Raw genomic sequence first — 12,256 nt, 5'->3', positions numbered from 1 at the left:
ATCTCAATAAAACTGGAATAAAATTTTATTTAATTTATTTATTTTAAACATTTTATTTATTTATTTATTTGACAGATAGATTGAGAGCAAGCACAAGCAGGGGAATGGGAGAAGGAGAAGCAGGCTCCCGCTGAGCAGAGAGCTTAATGTGGGGCTCAATCCCAGGAACCCCGGATCATGAACTGAACTGAAGGCAGGCGTTTAATTGATGGAGCCACACAGGTATCCCTGGAATAAAATTTTAAAAGAGTCTCATATTCTCTAAGGGAAGACAAATATAGTGAATACTAATACTCTATAGTGTAAGGATTATCATGTTGATAAAGTTTGGGGGTGGGGTGCCTGGGTGGCTCAGTAGGTTAGAGCCTCTGCCTTCGGCTCAGTTCATGATCCCAGGGTCCTGGGATCAAGCCCTGCATTGGGCTCTCTGCTCAGTGGGGAGCCTGCTTTCCCCTCTCTCTCTCTTCCTGCCTCTCTGCCTGCTTGTGATCTCTATCAAATAAATAAATAAAATCATTTAAAAAAAGTTTGGGGATAATAAAAAACACCACCATGGGAAACGAACAAGCAATTTTATAAGAAGCTTCCATATCAACATATGGAGATGTACAGTTTCCCACATTTTAATATAACAAATCAAAAATAATAATATAAGCAATGTGAAATAATGGAAATTTGTAAAAAAAAAAAAAAAAAAAAAAAAAGCCCACTATGTAATCCACTAGTATAATCCAGAAAAGCTGTATAGTGAAAAGATAATTGTCCTGCATGGGCAGTTTTTGGAAATTAGAGAAAGTCTATCATCAATCACCAGAAAGCTTTATATAGATGTACTTTTTAAAATGCTCTGAAAAATAAAAAATTTCATATATATAAATTATTAACAAATAATAAAAATGAGATATTAATGCCCCTTAAAAACAATGTTATCAAGAAGCTCTTAATCATGAGGAAGCAATAGGCAAAGGAAGGGGGGCTCTTTAATTATGGAAATGAACAGCAAAGGAAGCTAGGTCTTCACATTTCTAAATTTGCCCCAATGTCTTCATCCATTGGATACTTTTTTTTTCCCTCTCAATTGAAAGACTTTCTCTTTCTAAGTTAAACTGAGCAATGAGCATGATTTATATTGGATTTGAAAGACAAATTGTTCTATTGATAGAGAGTCCATATTTTACTGATAAGGACTTTGTGAGCAAACAACCACCCTATTTCTGTGAATACTCAGTATCTGGGGACTTGGTTCAAATGGGAGTGAGCGGGAGGATGAGATGAGAGCCGTTTGGCATCAGCAGCAAATACACAGCAGCGTGAATCTGTAAGGTTGGTGAATTTCAGAAAAACTGAGAATGAGAAATCATCTTGGATAAAAAGCTTTGTGTTTTTTTGCTAATGTCAGGGAAAAGTTCATCAAATAAACAAATATAAAAGCAGCTTACTAAAAACAAAATAAGACAAGACAGTCAGCAAGACTCTGAAAGCCAGTGAATATTTGCAGAGAAAACAGAACTGACAGTCATCTCCTCACCATAATGGAAGTGTGTTTACTAAACACAATGACAAAGAGACGACGCCATATCTGAAATAAATGCAGTGCATTATGCTATCTGACAGTGTTCCCCATGTACATGATATTTTATGTATGAAAATTATACAGGGAACAATTGCACATCTGCCTCTGTGTTCTTATAAATAATAAAGGGGAACTATTTCTTGATGATGTAGCCTCTCTTGAATTTACTCAGGTCAAACCAATTGTGACCCAATTTTCAAAGTTTCAAAGGCCACTCTTCAGCTCCAGTTGTGATATAAAATATTTATGGGCTAGGGGAAAGGGACCAAGGATCCTTCAACTAGACATAATCTGTCCTACTATTGTGAAGTATTAAACATTGGAGCAATTCTATCATAGCATTTCTGTTGCCCAGTGAGAAGGAAACAACTTTATTCATCAGTAAAACTGATTTCAGGTTAACACTCCCTTATTATCGGACAACAAAAATAGACCTTGCTTGTGGCTTAGGTCACATGAGATCAGGTAAAAGCAAACCTCCTAAAAAGTATTCAACTTTATCCAATTAAGAAATAATTATGAACAAAACATAATGTTAGCAATAATAATGCCATGTGGGTTCCTTAGAGCATGGAAACTTCTAAACATGTGCCTCAATAGCTTCTAGTAGTCTCCAGAAAGAATGTTGAGCCTCCTGGATCTTTACCTATTGAACCAAAGCAATTCTGCTTTAATGTGCATGCGGTATCAGGTGCCCACAAAATTTTCACTTGAAAGTTTCCATGGCTTTGAAAAGTTTGGAAACCAACTGACCAATATCTCATGAGGCACAGACTTAAGGATTTGTTAGAAGTCATAGGCCAATCACTGATAGAGCTGAAATCAAACCCACATTTCCTGACCTCAGTGTCAACGTGCATTCCCTGTGTGTGTGTGTGTGTGTGTGTGTGTGTGTGTCTTGTGTGGTACTATTCCTCAGCCTCTCAGCCTCGGGCAGTGGTTTTCAACCATGGTTTGAGTTAGAGTAACTTTGGAGAACTTAAACATCTGTATGCCCAGGGTACAACCCATGGTATGATTCAAAATCTCTTGGGATAAAACCCAAGCATCTGTGATTTTTTAAAGTACCCCAGATAATCCCAACAGTTAACCAAGGTGGAGCACCAGTGGTCCTGACAAAATTTTGAATTCTGTGTTATATAAGTCCTGTGCTTGATTTCCTGCTCTGATGTGTATTTGCTGACAAAACAACATTGAGTAATATCTTGAGGTCTGTTGTGCTGTTTGTAATATGACAGGATTGAAGTAGTAGATCAGTGGTTTTCCAACTGTGCTCCTGGTAATCCCTTTAATTTCTTAAAATGCATTCTGAAGGGTATGAAAAGGACAAGAGAAGCAAGAATAGATAAGGTTCAGGGACCTTTAACTCATTTTTAAAATCTTTTTCTATAAAATATTCTCACCAGAGCTTTTGTTTACAAAACAATGCCATTATTTCTTGAGGGTTTAAAATTGCAGGGTTAGATAACTTCTAAGATATTTTTCAAAATTTAACCTCCAGGGATTGTAGCATTTATAGAGAATGAATCAACTTACTCATTCTAAGGTCAGGATTCTTTAACTGGTATGGGCAGTTGCCTAATTCTCCCCAGTATTCTGACCATATATTGGGAGGAAAGTAGTATACTCAGAAGCATCATTAACATGAATTGCCCTGATATATCAAGACCTAAGCAAAGCATTCTTCCTTCTAGAAACTTGACAGCTACTAGTGAGATCATCCAATCCTGTTTGCCCAGAAGTGTCCCATTTTAACCATAAAAATCCTTACGTCCCAGGAAGCCCCTCAGTCCTGAGCAAACTGGGACAGTTGGTCACCCTCTGACTAGCAAGCAAAGAGAGGGGGCTCCATTCCATTGTATAATTTTACCACCCAGTCTCTAGGTATGTCCAATTCATGGAGCAGAGGGAAATGATCTTGAAATCAGCAAACTCATTTCACCCAATGACCTCCAGAGGTGCAGGTACCCAGAGCAGCTCATGTCTAGGGAAACTGTAATAATCTATTATGTTTGGATAGCACTTAATACATGAAGTCATTTCCAGGAACTTTGTCTCATTTAACCGACCCCTCATTTTTTATCCCTTCCTCATGAAGTTGGTACAATTTTCATTAGCCAACAATCATATATCCATTTCCTCCATGCAGTGTACATTTAAAATTCTATTTTCTTCCTTCCTTGTTTTTCTCTGTTTCTAGCCTATCTTTCTTCCTTACCTTTACTTTTTGTAATGTGCTTCTACATTTGGATATTTCCACTGTGGCAGGAAGTCTTTATGCCTAATGTTGTGATGTTTTCTCCTCCCTTCTTCAGTATACAGCAGTAAGAGCTATCATTTACTGAGAACTTACTATGAACCAGGTACTGTGTTAAGTAGCTTTAATTATCTTATTTGATCTTCACAATAACTTTAGGGGATTAATGCTGAGCAAATAGTGGTTTTAGAGACCAGAATCTGGCTGAAATTCACATGAAAAATGGCAAAACCAGGATCTGAATTCCCAATTCTCTCTTCCCATAATCTTAGTGATCACATTAATTTGCTTCCCCAAATGTATTCTTATTGTCATATGTTTCTACTTGTCCTAAAATATTTGCCAGTAGCCTCCGAGTGTTAAATCCTTCTTCAAAGCCACATGATGGTAAACTGGAAGGTATTCTATTTCCCACAGAAGAGGTAAGATGACAGAGACTCAGACTTCCCTATGATCAAAAATGTATTACCAGAGTCAGGACAATTCATTTTACTATCTAAATGTTTCTAAAATCAGTTAGTTTGCCTCTCTGAGGTCTGAGAAAGTGTTTTAGGAGTTCATGAGTTCTATCAGACATGCGTTCTTATATTTTATATCATCAGTTCAATGATAACTAGAGACAGCCATATAAGCCTGTTTGAAATCCTTAATCAGTGTGATCCAACAGAAATTTCTGTAAAAATAGAAATATCATATATGGAAATATTCTTTATTTGCATTGTTCCAATGTGGTAGCCACTAGAATATGTGATTCTTAAGCATTTGAAATATGGTGAAACACTGTGAAACAGGGGAGGCCTGAGTGGCATAGTCCGATAGGCATCCAACTCTTGGTTTTGGCTCAGGTACCCATCTCAGGGTCATGAGTTCAAACCCCTTCTTGGGCTCTGTGCTCAGCACAGAGTCTGCCTAAGAGTCTTTCTCCCCTCCCTCTGCCCCTACTCTCCATGCTCATGTGCTCTCTGACTCTCTCTCTCTCTCTAAAATAAATAATCTTTAAAAAAGAACAACAGAGAAACAAAAATAATATTTATTTTAATTAAATTAAATGCAATGTCAAGATACATGTTCAGTTGGTATCATATTGAATACCATGATATCTAGATTAGAGGCTTGCAAACTATAGCCACAGGTCAGTAAGTTTAGGTAGAACATAGTCATAACCATTTTTTAAAGTATACTGTCTGTGGTTGCTTTGGGGCTATCATGGCAAAACTGTGTTAAGTTACAAGACAGCTATATCACCTTCAAAGCCTAAAATACTTATTACCCGGCCCTTCACAAAAATGAATTAATCCCTGGTCTCAATGGCCACATACAGCTTATCTTTGCATTTATGTTTACAGTGGACTTTATGTCATCGTAATTTGAAACAAGGAAAAGCAATGGGAAAATGGAGTCAAACCACAATAGTTAGGTATGCTGAGTATATATTCACATAGCAGTAGATATACTGAATTGGTTTTAGCTCTGTACCAACTTACTACAGATTATTAATTTTTAAAAATGTGGTATCAAATACACAAAGAAGAAATTTTCTGTCTCTAATTCACTCATTAATTAGACTGGGCATTAATTTAATTTGAATTTTAATAGCCCTTAACATTAACCATATCTTCAATTAAATAAGAGCACTGTACAGAATTATTACCTATCAGTATCAAGTGGTACTTAAGTACTGGTCAGTGGCAGAGTTTGGGTTAAATATGAGTATGCATATCCATCCTCAACCTAGCTAACAGAACCTTAAAGTTATTCATAATGTTCTATTCAACCCATTATGTAGACAAGCGACACCACTGTTTAAGATAGAACACAAAAATAAATTAAGTACCAAAACAGACTTGAGTTTCTATATTTCTATTATCCTCAACATGGGCAATTTTTTTCAGCCAAATAAGATCATCTATCACATTTAATTATTGGCATAATTTGAATTTCATGTGATTTTTATCTTTTTTAAAATTTTCTTTATTTTTTTTGACAGAGAGAGAGAGGTAGCAAGAGAGAGCATAGGAGGGTGAGGTGCAGAGGGAGAGGGAAAAGCAGGCTCCATCCCAGGACTCAGGTAGCACAACCTAAGCCAAGGGCAGACACAACCTATTGAGCCACCCAGACACCCCAAGATTTTTATCTTTGTTTGCATTTATTTTGTATACATGTTTAAAATTTGTAAGTAAAGGAAAAGATGAAGGAAGATGAGGGGGAAAAAGATGCAAGACTGGAAAGTAACAAAGGTCACTGACAGGGACTTCAAGGACCCCTGAGAGTTTGAGATTCCCTGATGGGGGTACATCATGAGGACCCCTTCCCCGAATTCTCATCCTCATCCCCTCTAGTAGTAGCTGACTGTAGAATGAATACAGAATCCCAAGTTTTACAATAAAGTACTTCGTGTAAAATTCAAAAACTCCTGCTTGTAAAATCTTCTGAGACGTTTAGATGAAAGAAACAGTATCAGAAAAAGTGTCATTATTGTTAATGAAATTGCATGAATAGCTGCAGTGACCCACAAAAAGGAGACAGCTTTAGTCTTCAGATCAAAGCAAAGAGCACCAGACACGGAGCTTTTTCTTCAGCCTTCATTTTGTTGAAAAGATTAAAAGTATCTTCAGACCTTTGTTTCAGTCCTAATCTGCTCATATGAATATAAGCAAAGGTAGGAAAAAAGCCCAACGTACTACCACTCAACGGATTTTCAACCATCTCTACTCTGTTTCATTGATATAAATAATAAATAAGCAACACTGTCAAAAGATAATCGGCATCTGAAGTTATAGAATTATTTTAGGAAAAGAAAATACCAAAACTCATCTGCTTCCTGACTTTATCTTGTGCCAACATAATTTAGGTTGACATTTGATCATTGGAATAATGATGTGCATGGGAACATTATTCTGCATTTCAAGCGTAACATTTTATAGCAAGTGTGATCATAACAACCTGTTATAAGAAGTGAGTTAAGAAATAAAGATCTAGAAATAAGGTAGTTTAGTTTTGTAATTTCTAAGGCTTTGGAAGATAAGGGGGCGGGGAATAGGAAGGGCATTATGAACCAACTTTTGAGCCCACAGTTCAACATGAGTATTCTATTTAGGTCTCACCAAATAAATCTCTGCGTACCTCCCACAGAGAAAGTAAGAACAATGTCACAAATCATTTGGCTTACATGTAATGTTAGACATTATTTGGTTCTGCAGCCCCAACCTTTTAAGAGCCAGTAGGCAAAGTCAACACAATGGAACCAAATCCATGATTAACTTTTGCTGAAAAATCTCTTCCCCACTCTAATGAGGAAGAAAATCTCCTAAATTTACATACATACTAACCACTCTACTTTGGAGATGTTTCCTTTATACTTTGCTAATTAAAGGGAAGAAATTGGGTTATTCAACTGCATATATTAAGCCTGATTGATGTTAATCATTTTTCTACTTAATAAATCTCCAATCATTGCTATTTAAGACTTCCTTTCAGTAGTAGGGAATGTTTACAGCTCTCAAAAAATGCCTGAGGGGAAAACAAATCCCCACACATATAGATAAACATGCACACTCATATAGAAATTGAGAATTTTAATGCATTAAATCTACAAATAAAACATACTCCAAATTATTGATGGGGTTTTGGTAAAAAAAGCAAAACTCCATTAACCTTTAAAAGGGAAGTCACATTGCACATATATTCAACTTAGGGAAAAAAATCCAATTACTGATCATGCCAAACTAAGGTGATGTATTTATTTGTGAGCTCTGTGATTTTAAGGCTCTAGGGTTGGATTGGCATGGCAATGTGGGGAACTTCCCTGGGGTGCCTATATTAACTTCTCTTGCACAGATATAGAGCATCTATTAATAAGGATGCTAAGTATTGCATAACTTTAAACAGAAACATTATATAGTTTTGAATCGAAAAAAATTTATTCATATTTGCCCCCAGTTGGAAGCAATCAAGATGTTCTCAATAGGTGAATGAATAAATCAACTTTGGTACATCCTCTAATGGAAAGTTATTCAGCAGTAAAGTGAAATAAGCTATCAAATCATATATATAAACACATGTACAAACACACAGGCAAACATATTTCTAAGTGAAAGAAATCAATCTTTAAAAAAAACTACATACTGTATAATTCCAAGTATATGATAATCAGGGAAAAACAAAACTATGAATACAGTAGAGATCAGTGGTTGCCAGGGGTTCAGAGAGGGGAGGAATCAGTAGGTGTACAGTAAAACTATTCTGTATGATACTATAATTGTGGATACATGACATCATACATTTGTCAAAATTCACAGAACTGTGTAACACAAAAATCAAACCCTAATATAAACTATGGACTTCACTTAATAATAATGTTAATAATAATGTACCACTATTGCTTCAATTGTGAAAAGTGTTCTACCCTAAGATGTCAGTAATAGAGGAAATTATGTGCAGGTTTGGGAGGCACAAAAGGGTATATAGTAACTAAGTCTCTATACTTTCTGACTAATTTTTCTATAAACCTAAAACTGCCCCCCCAAAAAAGTCTACTGATGAAAAAGCAACAAAACTAGAAAAAAAATTAAAGGCAAGTTCAAGCCAAATATTGTAGACTACAGTAAGGAGTTTTGTTTTGCTCCTAAAATGCAACAGATTATTGACGGCTTCCATAGGGACAAGGAGGATGGCGTGGTCAAATCTGTTTTTCAGACAAGTAACCCTGCTGTGTGCAGAAAAACCTGGTAGGGCTAGACAGCAGAGTCGAGTAATCACTTATGAAACTACTGTCGTATTCCAGGTGTGAGGTCCAGTTCATTAACTGTGGAGACAGAGAAAAGTGGACAGATCTAAAGCTATATAGAAGGTAAATCAAAAGGACTTAGTGCTGCACTACATTGTACTACATTATATAAGGGGATGTGTGTTAGGCAGTGTACACATTTTGACTACTTGGGACATTTACTGAGATAGGAATGGCAGGGTGTATTAATATCCTAGGACTGTGATAACAAATAATCAAAATCTAATAATCAAAATCTGTTACCTTAAAGTAACAGAAATTTACTTTCTCATAGTTCTGGAGACCAGAGTTCCAAAATCAAGGTGTCAGGAACACTCCCTGCAAAGTCTCTAGGAGAGAATCCTTTCTTGTTTCTGGTGACTCCAGGTATTCCTTGGCTTGTGCTAGCACAATTATAATTTTGCCTCCCATCTTCACAGTCTTTTCCTCTCCTTTTTTTTTTTTTTTTTAAAATAAAACGTGTTTTTTTTTTTTTTTTTTTAAGATTTTATTTATTTGACAAAGAGGGAGCACAAGTAGGCAGAGCAGCAGGCAGAGGAAGAAGGAGAAGCAGACTCTCTGCTGAGTAGGGAGCCCGATGCAGGGCTTGATCCCATGACCCCGGGATCATGACCTGAGATGAAGGTAGATGGTTAACTGACTGAGCCATGCAGGTGCCCCTGTCTTTTCACCTTCTGATGTTTTATGAAGTCACTTGTCATTGGATTATCTAGATTGGGCCAGATAATCCTGTATGATCTCATCTCTAGATCCTTCAATTAATTACATCTGCAAATTTTCCAAATATGCTTTCATTCATGGGTTCTGGAGATTGAAACATAGACATCTGTTTGGGGGGGTAACCAAAAATGGCTACCATTTAAACCTTACTATCCTGAAAAAGAACCAAAGTTTAGTCAAAGATCTTGGCCGTGATTTTGGACACGTTAAGTGAAGATGCCTTGGGGCGCCTGAGTGGCTCAGTGGGTTAAGCCTCTGCCTTCAGCTCAGGTCATGATCTCAGGGTCCTGGAATCGAGCCCCACATCAGGCTCTCTGCTCAGCAGGAAACCTGCTTCCTCCTCTCTCTCTCTCTGCCTGCCTCTCTGCCTACTTGTGATCTCTGTCTGTCAAATATATAAATAAAATCTTAAAAAAAAAAAAAGTGAAGATGTCTTTATGATGACTGAGAGAAGATAATAAGTCAGTTGAGTTTGAATTTAGATTTCAGGGGGCAGAAAAAAATTAACAATGCAAATTCATCATCTACATACTTTGTCAGCTTCTAAAGAGACAATGACCAAGGAAACACTGCATTTCTTTTCTATAAACCATATGAATCTTATAAATAACTTTGTTGAGTCATTTCTTTAAACAGACAAAAATATGTAAGATAAGCTATTCTAATGTATGACACATATTTATAATTTCATCAAATCAAGAATACAAGGATTTATTTAAATATTTAGTAGGAATTTTACTCTTCTTTAGAATCAAAGTTGAAATTCTTCATTCTAGCAAGAAGACTCAGCTCTGAGCATACCGGGGAAAACAAGCAAACTTCCAAAAATAGAGGTTGCAATGTAACATCAGTCAGAGCTAAAGGGATGAGAAGAAATTAGGCCTCCCCACAAGAGAGGCAACTTTTTCTTAGTGTTATCACTTTCATCCATATATTCTTCAAAATCATTTGAAAATTTACAAAGTCAACAAAGTAAATCAAGGAAAATATCTTTAATCTACCATGTGAGTCTCTCCAAAGTATATCTCCATTTTTTAACTCTGGTATAAACATTATGTGTTTTAAATGATTGTCAGATCTGACTCATTCCCATTAGTTAACTTGAACCCATTTTACCAATTTTATTCTTTATTTACATATTCATTCCAAATGAAATACTTCACACTTGACTTTAGTTTCTTGAATCTCAAACATTTTTTTTCATTTATGTTAAGTGCCACTTTCTCCTGGAGGCTTATTTGATGATTCCTAATGCACTATTCCCACCCCCACCAAAAGTTTCTTTGTCTCTAGTATTTCCAGAAGGTATTTACAGAAGTGTTATTTTCATGACTGAATAGGTCTTTATTAAAAAATTTGGCAAATGGTTTTATGTTTAACAGCTGCTTAATAAATGCACATCAAATAAAAGGGGTCTCATGTAATCATCTTGAATCATCCTTGTCTCTAGAGACATGAAAACTCTTCTTGAAATATACATTTATTGTGGTGATGCATTTGACTTTCTGCTCACTAAGAATTGGGGGCTACACACAGAAGAATAAAACTGGACCATTTCCTTACACCACACACAAAAATAGACTCCAAGTGGATGAAATACCTCAATGGGAGACAGGAATTCATCAAAATCCTTGAGAAGAACACAGGCAGCCACCTCTTTGACCTCAGCCACAGCAACTTCCTCCTAGAAACATTGCCAAAAGGCAAGGGAAGCAAGGGCAAAAGTGAACTATTGGGACTTCACCAAGATCAAAAGCTTTTGCACAGCAAAGGAAATACTCAACAAAACCAAAAGACAACTGACAGAATGGGAGAAGATATTTGCAAATGACCTATCAGATAAAAAAAGGCTAGTATCCAAAATCTATAAAGAACTTAGCAAACTCAACACCCAAAGAACAAATAATCCAATCAAGAAATGCGCAAGACATGAACAGACATTTCTGCAAAGAAGACATTCAAATGGCTAGCAGACACATGAAAAAGTGCTCAACATCACTCAACATCAGTAAAATACAAATCAAAACCACAGTGAGATACCACCTCACACCAGTCAGAATGGCTAAAATTAACAAGTCAGGAAATGACAGATGTTGATGAGGATGTGAAGAAAGGGGAACCCTCCTACACTGTTGGTGGGAATGCAAGCTGATGCAGCCACTCTGGAAAACAGTATAGAGTTTCCTCACAAAGTTGAAAATAGAGCTACCCTATGATCCAGCAATTGCACTACTGGGTATTTACCCTAAAGATACAAATGTAGTGATCCAAAGGGGCACGTGCATCCAAATAGCCAAACTATGGAAAGAATCTAGATGTCCATCCATAGATGAATTGATAAAGAAGATGTGATACACACACACACACATATATATACATACATACATATATATATATATATAATGGAATACTAGGCAGCCATCAAAAAAAAATCTTGCCATTTGCAATAATGTAGATGGAACTAGAGGGTATTATGCTAACTGAAATAAGTTAATCAAAGAAAGATAATTATCATATGATCTCTCTGAAATGAGGAATTTGAGAGGCAGGGCAGGGGGTTGTGGGGAGTAGGGAAGGGAAAAAAATGAAACAAGTTAGGACCAGGGAGGGAGACAAACCATAAGAGACTCTTAATATCAGGAAACAAACTGAGGGATGCGGGGGGAGGGGGTGGGGGGGAGGGATAGGGTGGTTGGGTTATGGACACTGTATGTTAATAAAAAAATAAAAAGCAAAAGAATTGGGGCTTATATCCTCTTTCTTGGCTCTGGGAGATCTGCATAATCACTGTGCCTAATGGAGTAGCATAGAAGTCATACCTTGTCAGCTTTGCATCCAAGTCTTAAGACAATGCAGCATTCATTTTCTGTCCTTTGAAGTACTGATTCTTGGAACCTGCCTGCCATGCTGTAGGGAAGTC

The sequence above is a fragment of the Mustela nigripes genome, chromosome 2 (assembly GCF_022355385.1).
Source record: "Mustela nigripes isolate SB6536 chromosome 2, MUSNIG.SB6536, whole genome shotgun sequence".
Classification (NCBI taxonomy): domain Eukaryota; kingdom Metazoa; phylum Chordata; class Mammalia; order Carnivora; family Mustelidae; genus Mustela; species Mustela nigripes.
The sequence above is the reverse complement of the archived record's forward strand: the minus strand, read 5'-3'. Positions refer to the sequence as shown.